At 48.5% G+C, this 12,878-nt stretch overlaps 1 protein-coding gene across 1 annotated transcript in view; it reads left to right on the top strand.

The window, feature by feature from the left end:
• Positions 1-12,878, top strand: part of CAPZB (capping actin protein of muscle Z-line subunit beta) — a 148,004-nt gene that overhangs the window by 77,777 nt on the left and 57,349 nt on the right. The window lies entirely within an intron of this gene.

Below are 12,878 nucleotides of genomic sequence, written 5' to 3'. Positions count from 1 at the left end.
AGTTTGAGAAGGATGTGTATTAAATCTTCTTTGAATGTTTGGTTTGTTTTTCTTTTGTTTCCCTTGTCTGTGGGCCTCATTCTTAATACGTTTTATCCATCACCTCATTTAATCTTCGCAGCCACTCTGTAAAGTGAGTGGGAGGATCCCCTTTTATAGATGAGGAAACTGAGGACATCCCAGAGTCCCATACCTGATAGTGACCGAGGGGAAAGTCAAACCCAGCTGTTGATTCCAACATATTGCCCACTGAATTACTGTCTTAAAAAGGAAAACATTACACTATGTTGTTTCTCATATGGCCTGCTAAAGTTAAATTATCTTTTAAGGTGCAATTTAAGGTAAAAGAAATGTTTGATGAGAGCAGCGTAGTTACCATGGAACCTGTAAGTACCTCAGGAAAAAAGACTTTTCTCTTCCTGCCTCTTCTGGTATGAAGCTCCTTCCGAGCCTGATAAACAAAGAAACTGCTTTGATAAGCAAAGAAACTGCTTTCACCCGGCCTAGCTGTTGGGAACAGCGGTGTGGAGGTGAAACCTGCTTGAGCTAACTCCCCTCGCCCCCCAACACACACACACACACACACACACACTCACTCACTCACTCACTCACTCTGCGTTGTGTGTGTTTGGGCAGGGAGTGCTCTTTAAAAAAGCATTCTGCCCAAACACAACGTTTGTCACTATTTCTTCTTTCAGTTAATAGAGCAAATCTAAAAATTTTAGGAAAAGCAAGTTCTTGCACCACAAGAAATAAAAGGATGGGTCAGTAAGGTAACTGCCTTTAAGTCAGATGTACCAAAATCAGCATACACCCTGGCACACACCAGTTAAGAGTATATAAGACGCCAGGGGGTGGGAGGACAGGATCCCGTTTGTAACAGCAGGACAACACCCCCCCGGGAATAAGCTTCCCAAGAGGCAAGTGGGCCGTGCGTGAAGCCCGCTGTGGCGCACTGAGCTGAGAGCGGAGGTGAGTGGGGTCGACGGCTCAGAAGCAGGACCATGATGTCAGAACTTAGGGTATAGTACATGAGATGCTTGTATTTCACTGTGAGAAAATAATTGATTATGCAATAAAATTGCTGAAACTAATAATTTTGCGGGAAAACAGGCTAAATATCTGTTGCACAGCATGTACTTATACTCCTGATGGACTAAAGAGCTGATATTAAATGAGCAAGAAAGAACCAGAGGGAAGACAGGGATGACATTTGATATTGAGGTGGAGGAGGCTTTATAAGGCGCAGAAGCTAATGCCAGAGTGATGGCTTTCTTATATGCAAATTTAACTTAAAAGTTTAAACAAAATAAAATGTAAAATGTAAATAAAATGCAAAGAACAAACTCTGAAACATATTTGCCCTTTATGGCAAAGAGTGTATCTCCTTAAATGTTCAGAAAACACTTTCTGAGGTTGTTACTATCATTGTCCCCATTGGACAGAAGCAGCAGCAGGGGCTTCGGGAACTTGTCCAAGGTCACCAGTAATGGTGGAGCCAAGCTTTGAACCCAAGCAGTCTGACTCCAGGTTCTCAACCACTGTGTGCTCTTGTCTCCATCAATACGAAAAGTGGAAATACTGTGTTGGAACAGAGAGCTAGGTACAGTCAGGTGATTCACAGAGGAGAGTGCAGACATCTAATACACAGACCTTTTGTCCTTTGTCAGAGAAGTGCACAATGAAACAAGATAGAATGGCTGGAAAAGTCTCCTTCACTGATGACCCCTCTTACTGCTCATTGCATGGAATCATATTTCATGCTGGATGCAACCTACACTTTTCCTTACTTTCATGAAGTTGGTCAGCACATCTTGGTGTTCAGTCTCTTGAGGGACAAAGACAATGAGTAATTGGGGAAACAACGGCACACTGATTACCCTCTAGGAGCTTCACCATCCATATTGTCATATTAAGGATTCTTAGAAGTCCTGCAGTTAAAAAAAAAGAAAAGAGGGGCCGGCCCGGTGGCGCAAGTGGTTAAGTGCGCGCGCTCCGCTGCGGCGGCCCGGGGTTCGCTGGTTCGGATCCCAGGCGCGCACCGACGCACTGCTTGGTAAGCCATGCTGTGGAGGCGTCCCATATAAAGTGGAGGAAGATGGGCACAGATGTTGGCCCGGGACCGTCTTCCTCGGCAAAAAAAGAGGAGGATTGGCGGATGTTAGCTCAGGGCTGATCTCCTCACAAAAAAAAAAAAAAAAAAAAAAAAGAAAAGAACTTATTTTCCTTTATCTAGCATTTCTCTTACTCACTTTCATGGAATCCACTTTGGAAAACATTGGTTTCCTGGAAAGGTTCCTAACCTATACGTCAGATGACCTGGCTTCTAGACCCTTTTTGGCAGGGGTCCTAAGTGTGGTGTTAATCAAATTTTAAATTTTCATAACTGTTTGGTAAAATGGCATAGAGAGAAACATAGCTTTCCTTGTTTTCTTTTTTCAAATAGAGAACTGCTTCAGAAAACTTGTAGCTCCTTCAGTAGGAGGGAAGAAGATAGGTGGGAAAAAAGCATTGTGTACGTTATCAAATCTTAGTGGAAGTCAGGACACCCGGCTTGTAGCTTTGGGTCTGCCACTAACTTGCTTTGTGATCAGCACGCCTCTGGATCTTGGGCTCCTTTTCTGTGACCTGAGGGCCAGATGGTCTCAGTCTCAGAATCTGAGTTCTGTTGCGTAAAACTAAAAGAACATCACCATGGATACCCTTATGTTGATGTCACTACTTTTAGGATCCCCTTTTGTTGGCAGAAGAGGCATTGATTTCTCGCAGGTCTGTGACCATATAGCCTGCCCTGTATGGTAAATACACAGAGCCGAGCAGGCAGGGGCTTCTGGCGCATATCCCCCAGTCAGTCTTCATTGCCTTGGCAGCTCACTTTAGTGGGCAGAGTTAGGCTGACGGGGACTTGAATCCCGCCTCTTGTGCCTTCCGGCTTTGAGACCTCAGGCAGGTCGCCTCAGCTCCCAGTTTCCTCCAACATACAACATTGGGATAAGAAAACTGAATTCCTGGGGCCGTTGCGAGGATTTGGGGAAGTATATCAAGTGCTAACGTGCACGTAAGACAGGTGCTTAGTAAATGTCAGCTGATGCTTTTATTACTTTCTCTGGCTTCCTGGGACCTGTTGCTAACCTCTGGGTGCTGCCTGTCCAGAGGCTGTGCCCTGATGCCCCAAGCAGGCTTCCTGTGTTTTCACAGGTGAACACAGTCCTGGTCTTGACTTCACGGGGGGTGTTTTATAACCCAGTGCACGATTGCAAGGACTTGGTTTGTTTAACCTGGAAGGGAGGAGATGAGAAGGCCCTCCACTGAGGCATTTTAGGTGGTCATGAAAACCAATCCCCAACCTTCCCTGAACTATCAAGGTGGGGATTCCTGAACAGGACGCTGGGAAACTCCACTGCCCTCCCTCAACCCCAAAGCGAGTAGAGGAGGTTAGAGTAGAGGAGGTCAGAGTCGGAATGTGGCTGACTGGTTTCATGTAACACCCTTTGTCCTTCCACAGAGATAGAGGTAATCTAATACCATGCTTCCCTTCTGCCCTGGCAGGGGGCGGGCTCCCCGCCTGGTCTGGGTCTTCTCCACTCCCTTCCTGATTGCCTTGGCAGGCACTCTTCTCCTGCTCCCAGTTATCATTCAGAGTTCTCAGGAAGCCCCGGAGGAAAACTAAACAAAGAGGTTAGATGGTCTGACGAGGTGGGAGGGGGTCTTAAGGTTGATCTCAGTGTCCAAGGACCAAGCAGCCAACATTGTAGCCCCACAGGTCATTTGACCTCAGTGCTTTCACATCAGCCACCCAGAAGTGCAGGCCAGCACCTGTACGTCACCCAGGACAGGCCACCTGTGGACTCTGAACCCTCAGCATCCCTTTCTCTTGTCCAGTTCCTGCTTTTGTGGGCCTTCACTTCCTTTTAGTTTACACTTCCACCTGATTAAGACTGCTCATCTCTTGTTCCTGACTTGAACCCCTGTCGGTAATTGCCCCTGCCTCCCCCATATTGCCAGTGTAACCCCCAGGTACCCCCTCTCCAGCATGAGAACCCGCAAGTGCACATCTGAGGGTCATTCACAAGTCACTCAGCAGTAGTCCTCTGTCCCACGGCTTTTTCCCTCTCGCCTCTCCTGAGTGTTTCTCATGGTGGGGAGGGGATTTTAGCACCTCACCTGCTACTGCCTCTTCCTACCCCTGAGGGAGAAAATGCCAGTGAGGTGCCACCAGCTGAGTGGGAATTTGGGATGGGCTAGAAGCAGAGCGCCTATTCATTTTGAACATTCCTTGGAAACAGATTGGGTGTTTCAAGGTCCACCCCCTACCCCCCCCCCCCCACCGCCTTTTATTTACCAGGTTACAGAAGCCTATTTTAGTATACCTGGGGATCGAGTTTCTATAAAATTTTTGGTTAGGTGTTTTTAGGGCAACTGTCAGTCTGCAGTTGGATGCCTGAAATGTCCGCTTAGGAGCACTGGGATGTGATATGGTTGAGCACCTTGAAATCGAAAGGCCCAACCAAACCCTGCTCTCATCTTCCTTGCATCTTAGCTGTGTGACCTCTGGGCCTCGATCTCCTCATCTAGAAGATGTGTGTGATGACATTAACCTTGAGAACTAGAGATCATGTATGGAAAGCTTCTAGCATAACACCTGGCTTATAGTAGCTGTCTGCATGGGGTTCTGAGGTCACATCAGACTTGCACAAGTTTGTTGTAGCCATTGTACAAATGAGTAAAAACCCTGCTGGTCTCCTGGTTTTTAATAAGGGACTATCAGATGGCAGGTACTGTTCTAGACCCTTTACATACTTAGTTTATTTAACCTGCATACCACAAGGTTAGCCTTCTACCCCCATTTTACAAATGAGGAAACAGGTTTAATGAGTTGAGCAGAGCCTCACAGCTAATTAGTAAGTAGCAGAGTCAGGATCAACCGCAGGCCCATCTGACTCAGGCCTGTTCTTCTCCTGCCATGCTGTCTGTGCCGGCACCTTCTCCAGGAACAGCTTTCTCCTTGTCACTGCAGGTCACCAGCGGATAGCTGACTCTGAATGCAGATATCGTCACAAAATTAGCGCCAGCCAGAAGTTATTCAGTCTTCACAGAGTGTAACTTCCCCCTTCCCATGTTGAAAGGGCATCCTGGTCTGGCCTTCCATGTTAAAGGATGGAGATGGCAGCGTCCATGGTGTGATTCCCCACGTCCAGGCTGCCACCACCGAGCAGCATTGCCATCCCTGTTCTTTTTTTGTTGGGAGACTAGAGGTAGGGTACACTTCCAGTATACCCAGAGGCTGCCCATTGCTTGCCTAATGGAGTCAGGGCTTTAGAAAGGGGGCAGGGGTGAGGAATGATTCCGCCCCCCTCCTTTTTTGGGTCACTGGCCCTCATCAGGCTGGATACTTTTTATTCATTAGTCAGACGGTTTGTGGTTGTCCCTTTGCCACATCTGCCGCTGCCTTCCTGGGCCTGTTGCACTCACAATTAAGGTTCATTAGAGACCCTGTCAATCACAGCATGCACAGAATCTGCCTGTGACAGGCCTCACGCAGGGGCTTCCAGCCCTGTGGCCCCCCCCTTTGCAAATGATTACTGACCAAATTCTAGATGCTTGGTGTGCAGGAGAGAGGGATGAACAGCACTTGTGAAACTCCAGACTTTCAGGTCCTCGTGGGACTGTTACCTTTTACGTAATTGAAACCTTCAAGCTAAGACCAGAATTGATATTGCAGATGGTGGTGGTAGGAGTTTTGTCAGATGGAGGCTTTGGAATAAGTATCTGACAACAGGCCACTCAGAGGAGAGATTCAAAGCCAAATACAGAAGAGATTTAATTATCGTTAATCTCCCTGTCCCCTCTTTCTGGAATGTATAGGCATACTTAATTATTATTGACTGGAAGCTAAAATAACACTCTTGGTTCAGAACAAAACCCTTTAGGAGATTTGCCCCAGGCTAGAAACGATTATCCTTCATACAAGTGGATTTCCCCCTCTTTCTGACTGTGCTGCATGTAGGTTGGGAGTAGAGGCGTGCATCAGCCACTTTGAAGTTGCTTACTGCTTCTTCCCAACGTTTTCATACCTGTTTCATTGACCTTCCTACTGCTGAACACTGCATGTCAGGGGAAGCCACGTCTCCAAGTTGTGTCGCTCAACAAGGGTTGTCTTAAAGCACTTCCTATTAATTGTGTGCTGTAATTTGGTATTATTAGCAATGAAGGGCCCTCTGGCTTCAGAGCACCTATGGAATGTAATAATGCTCACCGGTATCCCCAGACCTTACACAGTGCCTGGGCACATCGTTGACACTAAGTAAATATTAGTTAATGATCCAGTAAACCCACCCATCCACAAACTCTGAGAGGAGAGGACTCTTCATAGTATACTTTCTAAGCTGTGTAATCTGAGGCAGAGAGATGAAAGGGACAGAGATGCCTCAGGAAGCCGAGACGTAGCTCAGGAGACCTCAGCCCGATACCCAGGGCTGGTGGCCTTGGCAGGTGGCAGTAAATCATTGAGAGTCTTTAAGATCACCGGAGTTGTGAGTTAGCTGGGTCTGGGTGTACCCTGAATATTGAAGTGACCTTGAGTAAGCTGCTTAGGTTCTCTGTGCCTGAGTTTCCTCATCTGTACAGTGGAGAGAATGATGAATTTTCTCATTCTCACAGCGCAGTGGCGAGGATTAAAGGAAGCAGTGTGTAGCATGCTTAGTGCAGCATTGGGTGCGTGAAGTGCTCAGTGGATCAGGGTAACTGCTGTGACGAAGGAAAACGAGATGATGGTGAACTCTCCTTGTGGGCTCTTAGGACAACACATAGTGAATGGAGGAGAAACTCAGTCACTGGAGCAGCTTGAATTCTTTGCCTTTCCCATTACAGTTCAGCTGTCCTTTTAAGGAGGAGTGTGCCCCTTGTCAGAAGTGGGCTGCGTTTTCCTGGTTGGCCAGGGCGGTGGGTGAATGCTTCTTGATCAGGCTCTAGGAGGTGGTGCTGTCTTCCAGCCAGGAATGGGGCATTGTGGTGTGCTCAGATCTTCTCACAGTAACGAGTGGCCTTAAATCCATTACCTCTAGTTCTTTACCTCTTGGGCTTGACAGTGAAGGCGTTAAGCAGGGTGTGACGTGTGGAAGAACTGTGTCTGGGAGTCCAGGAGAGAAGCAGGCCCCAGGGGCACTGGGTGCAGCTCAGGGTGTTGGAGGCTAGTGACGCATGGTTCCATGTGCTCAAGTGGTCACTTTTAAAGAGTGCCACCCACCCTCATCTAGCCTGTTGGGTGAAAGTGTGTTTATCCTCATTTTAAAGCAGTTCAGTGAACATTTATTGCTGCTGCCCCACCCTAGATTTCTGGATGATTCTAACAGCCCCTGGACCTCCCTGCTGTAGTCCCCCACCTGCCCCATCTCACCCTCTGCAGTCAGAGTAACCTTTCCAAAATGCAGATCTGATCATGACCCTCCACAGCCCTTCATGACTCCACACTGTCATCAGAATCGAGCCCAGAAACAGTGTGGGTTTAAGAACTCTTGATCTGGCCCTGTCCGCTTCCTCCTGCCTCTGCCAGGGCCCCTCTCCTCCAGCCGTACTGACCTGCTATAGTGTCTCCCAAAGGCCCGATGTTCTGTCCTGTGGGATCGTTGTACATGCTGTCCCCTTTACTGGGCACATGTCTCCACACCAGCTCTTGCTTGTCTTTCAGGCCTCTGTCTGGGTCTCCCTCCCACACCCTGGGCCACTTGGTCACCCCAGCCATGGCACTGGGCCTTATTCTGAGTTGGAATTGCTTAATTATATGACTCTCGTGCTGCCCACTAAGCTCTCTGAGGGCAGGCATCTTGCCTGCTTTGTTCCCCTTTGTATCGCCAGTGTGCAGCACGTAAGGGACACTCAGTGAAGGCGTGCTCCTGCCCCTGCTGAGTGCTGGAGCCTGAGCTGAAGCCCCGGGGTCAGAGTGATAAGTAAGACAATAGTTGTGTCTTTAAAGGCTCATAGTCGTGGAGGAGACAGATACCCGGATGGATAGAATACAAGGATCCCGATGGAGAGGAACACAGATCACTGTGGGAGCACCATGGAGAGGCACCCAGGCCACCCTTGGTGGGTGGGTTTCAGGAAAAGCTTCTCGGAGTAGGTGAAGCCCACCCGAGACACACCCTAACTGGGTGACAGGAAAGGAGCTAGCTGGGCAAGGATTGAGGAGGAGCAGTGTGTTCTGTCCAGATTAGAACGTGTGAATTGAGGCCTAGGGAGCTTTGGGCGTTGGTTCAGGCCTCGTGGGTTCCTTGCCAAAAAGCAAGTGATGGACACGCACTCCAGTTTTGCTGAGGATCAGCTTTTAGTCGCCACTCAGGCTTCCTAGATAAATAAAGGGATGGACGGAGATCGATTATCTGCGGGTTTAAGATTAGAGCTGGGAAATGTGCATTTTCCCTAGATTGTACTTCATGGCTGCCTCTGCAAAAGCACACATCAGTCCTTTCCTGGGAGGCAGTGACCTCCTGGATCTCTCAAGACCGCGTGCGTCAGGAGCTGCTCATGCCCCCTGCCTTCATCTTGTCTGATCTCACAGGGACCTAGGACTTGCCAAATCAGATCGTGCAGGTGCTCTGTCAAGTCCTGCTGTCTCCTCCTCAGCCCTGGTTGGTGACCGCTGCTGCTCCTGAGGGAACCCAAAGTCAACTGCCGACTTTCCATTTTTCCTAAACTCCTAGGTTTTGGTGGAGGAGAGGGAGGCAGAGTCTGTGCCTTTGTTCGTTCGTTCATTCATTCATTCATTTATTTATTTAATTTACTTATTTAATTAATTTATTTTCCCCCAAAGCCCCAGTAGATAGTTGTATGTCATAGCTGCACATCCTTCTAGTTGCTGTATGTGGGACGCGGCCTCAGCATGGCTGGAGAAGCGGTGCGTTGGTGCGCGCCCGGGATCCGAACCTAGGCCGCCAGCAGTGGAGCGCGCGCACTTAACCGCTAAGCCATGGGGCCGACCCCTGTGCCTTTGTTCTTGATCCCTGTTATCCTTATAACTTAAGATCTGGTAACTCTTCTCATAACTGCCAGGGGACTCGGGGTGTCGTCCGAAGTAGAGTTAAATTACCTGTTAAAAAGACTGCGCCCCAGTGCCGTGCTGAACATCGTGGTGTCCCCAAAAGAAGAGAATCGACGTGGGTGTCGGCTGTTTGGGGAAAACCACTGCTTCCGCCACTTGGGAGTCAGATGGGCGAGTGTTCCCTCTGGATGCAACAAGAGGATGTCATTTTTCTATTTTATTACGGATCATCTGCCCGTGTGCAGGATATTTAAGTCCATTGGAAATACTTGTGAAAGTGCCATATAATACATGCAAACAGGGGCCGGCCAGTGGCGTAGTGGTTAAGTGTGTGTGCTCCGCTGCTGGCGGCCTGGGTTCAGATCCCGGGCATGCACCGATGCACTGCTTGTCAGGCCATGCTGTGGTGGCGTCCCATAAAGTGGAGGAAGATGGGCACAGATGTTAGCCCAGGGCTGATCTTCCTCAGCAAAAGAGGAGGAGGACTGGCATGGATGTTAGCTCAGCGCTGATCTTCCTTACCAAAAAAAAAAAACGGGGCCGGCCCCGTGGCTTAGCGGTTAAGTGCGTGCACTCCGCACTTAACTGGTGGCCCGGGTTTGGATCCCGGGCGCTCACCAACACACCACTTGTCCGGCCATGTTGAGGCGGCATCCCACATATAGCAACTAGCAGGATGTGCAACTACAACATACAACTATGTACTGGGGCGTTGGGGAGAAAAAGGGGAAAAAAGGAGGAGGATTGGCAATAGATGTTAGCTCAGGGCCGATCTTCCTCAGCAAAAAGAGGAGGATTGGCATGGATGTTAGCTCAGGGCTGATCTTCCTCACCAAAAAAAAAAAAAAAAAATACAGTCCCTAGGTCTGAGGGGGTGTTTAGTTTTCCCTTGAATTATGTTTCTGCCTTAAAACTCCTTGACAGAAGAGCTTTCCTGTGTGCTGTGTGTGAGAAGCACCCTTAGGAAGGGGAGAATCCAGCTCATCTTCTTCCAGGCCAGGTGGTCCTCTTCTGTAGCTGTAAGGGACCACCAGGACTACCAAAGAGGTGGCAAGGGACAAGACCATGTGCTTCATTTTTGATGAGAGTGTCAAGCAGAATTCGAACTTGTGGATTACCCATTGGTTTCCACATTCTTTCCATTCCCAGACCATGGGAAGAGTTGCCGATGCTCCACAGGCTTTGCAAATCTTTCCCTAATTAAGGGCCTCCCAGCTGTGTGCATAGCTCTTCTGCCTCAAATCTCTGCCCTTTTGTGTTTGTGTTTAAAATTCCATCTTTCCAAAATGTTTGCCACTCAGCAGATCTCCTTGAAAGCCCCGCTTTTGTTTGGGGAAAATTTTTCCCTTTATGGTTTTTATTCTGCCTATGTACAGGAAATTTAAGTCTCTTTGGGATTATTTGTGCAAATGCTCTTCGGTCATTTTTCTGTTAACCTTGATGTGTGTATCTTATCACGCCATTGCGAGATGGCAGTGGATACTCCTGGTATATGTGCTGTAGTAGCTTCTAGGTGGATGAGGGACTGGAGTATCACTTTGGTTCCACTCTGGGCAAAAGGAACAAAAGAGCTTGGCCTCCCTGGTTCTGTTTAGTGGGCAGCAGTACTGCCAGGTCGGGGAGGCACTGTGGAAGGACTCTGAGCTAGGTGAGAATCGGGGTACCGCAGCAGAAGGCTGAGCTTTCCTGAGGTGAAGAACATACTTGGTTCTTGTCAACTGGGGCCAGAAGGCCTATTTCATCTGAAATGCGCAAAGACCCCATCCTTGGCCTTGCCCTCATAGAACTTCCTAGTAGGAGGTCTGTCTAGCTCCTGCATTTCAGGAACTGTGTGGCATCCTGTTGCTGGTGGACCCGAGAGAGCAGTGTTTGTGAAATGCTTGGAGAGCTTCTGCTGAGGAGGTCTGAAGAGTCTCTGAGTCTGATCGTGCCTTCTGGTTGATGAGAGATGTGGGACGTAAAAGTAAGTTGGAGAGAGATTCCACTTTCCAGGACCTGAGGAGGCAGAAAGCATTTCCTCTCCGAGATCTGTCAGGAGCCCTGTGCACGTCGGCAAGCACTAGTGCTGGATAAGGAGTGCCTGGTCACCCCCTGAGGACACATCTGGTTTGGGAAACATTAAAAACACTTGAGAGGAGCCTGGCATGCTCAGCCTGCTTTCCCTGACATTTGAAATAGGCCAGGGATGTGGGCCAGGCCGTGGAGGAGCCTGCGTGTCCCGTGGGGTTTATAGTTGGGGCTGTCTGGCAAGAGCCTGGCGTTTCTGATGCGTGTCTATCACCAGCCCCTTTAACTGTGCTGAGTGCCAGTGACAAGGTCTCAGGTAAATGAAAGGGATGCTTAAATTGATAAAGATCCATGCTGTGGGCAGTGGGGAAAAAATGGGTGAATAGAATTGGGGTGGGGGGTTCTGTGGGGCAGGAGATCACTTCTGGAAGAGAGAAGGGGAGGTAATTTGGGTTCTGTATACAAATAGAGAAATTTCCTAAGAATTTTAAATTTGAACATGGAATTCAGAGGAGAAACTCATGCAGTAACAAGCCTTTGTCCTTCTTCCTCGTGTCTGTGTCCTAAGGCTGTGCACCTCGGAGGCATGCTCAGACTCACAGGGGTCCTTGCTCAGTAGATGTTTTGTTTCAGGAAGAACGTCACAAACTTTTGATTAGCTCTTAAAGCCATTTCCTGGTTGGTTATAGAGGTAATAAGTAAGTAGACTAAGTCTTGAACTATGAAACTTTGTAGGATCTTAAAACTAAAATGAACCTTACTGGTCATCTTGTCTAGTGGTTTTCAGACATTTTTAAAATCACTGGAGCCCTCTTTTCAAACTAAATCTTATACGAACCTTGAATGAAACAGACACTGGTAGGCCCAGACTTCCACACTTACTTAAAACTCTTGTCACCCTGAGCCCCTCTCTCTACACCAGCATCCCACCAGGTGCCTCTTGTCTGCCTTGGAGAACCATAAAACCCAGCCTGTTCAGTTGGTCCATGTCAGAGATGAGGAATCGAGGACCAGTGGCAGCTGTGGCTTATCCAGTGATCTAGCCCCTTCTTGCAGACCCAGCTCTGGCTGCCAGGCTGGTGATGTGTCCCCTGCAATGTGCTGCATTAATTTATGTTGCTGCAAGGAAGCTCTGGGTTGTAAGATCGATAGTCAGGTACAACTGAGAGAGAAGAGACAGATAACACCACTCCCGGTGCCTGGTGCCCAGACTCACTTTTTACTAACCTAAAGTTAGATCACGTAACATATTCGTATCTCCTGAAAACCTCGGTTAATTTTTTTTGCATTTGCATTGAACTTATAGTTCCCTGGATTTACCTGTACTCTCTGCCTGGAATATTCTCTCTTGATTCACTTTTCTTTTTAAACAACAGCTTTATGGAGATATAGTTCACTTACTATAAAATTTGCCCTTTATTTTTTTTATAATTTTATTTATTTATTTTTCCCCCAAAGCCCCAGTAGATAGTTGTATGTCATAGCTGCACATCCTTCTAGTTGCTGTATGTGGGACACGGCCTCAGCATGGCTGGAGAAGCGGTGCGTCGGTGCGCGCCCGGGATCCGAACCCGGGCCGCCAGCAGCGGAGCGCGTGCACTTAACCACTAAGCCACAGGGCCGGCCCCGCGCTTTTAAATAAAGTGTACGATTCAGTGGTTTTTAGCACATTCGCAGAGTTGTGCAGCCATCGCGTCCGCGTTTCACGCTGCACTGCTTGACCAGTGGGCGTTCCCTGCGCCTCAGTCCCGCAGGCTTCTTTGTGACCTAGTCTGCCACACTCGTGCTTCACTTCTGTAACTCAGCTTGGTGTTAGCTCCTCAAGACGTCCTCC

The sequence above is a fragment of the Diceros bicornis genome, chromosome 13, assembly GCF_020826845.1.
Source record: "Diceros bicornis minor isolate mBicDic1 chromosome 13, mDicBic1.mat.cur, whole genome shotgun sequence".
Lineage (NCBI taxonomy): Eukaryota > Metazoa > Chordata > Mammalia > Perissodactyla > Rhinocerotidae > Diceros > Diceros bicornis.
Note: the sequence above shows the minus strand (reverse complement) of the source record. Positions and strands in the feature narration are given on the sequence as shown.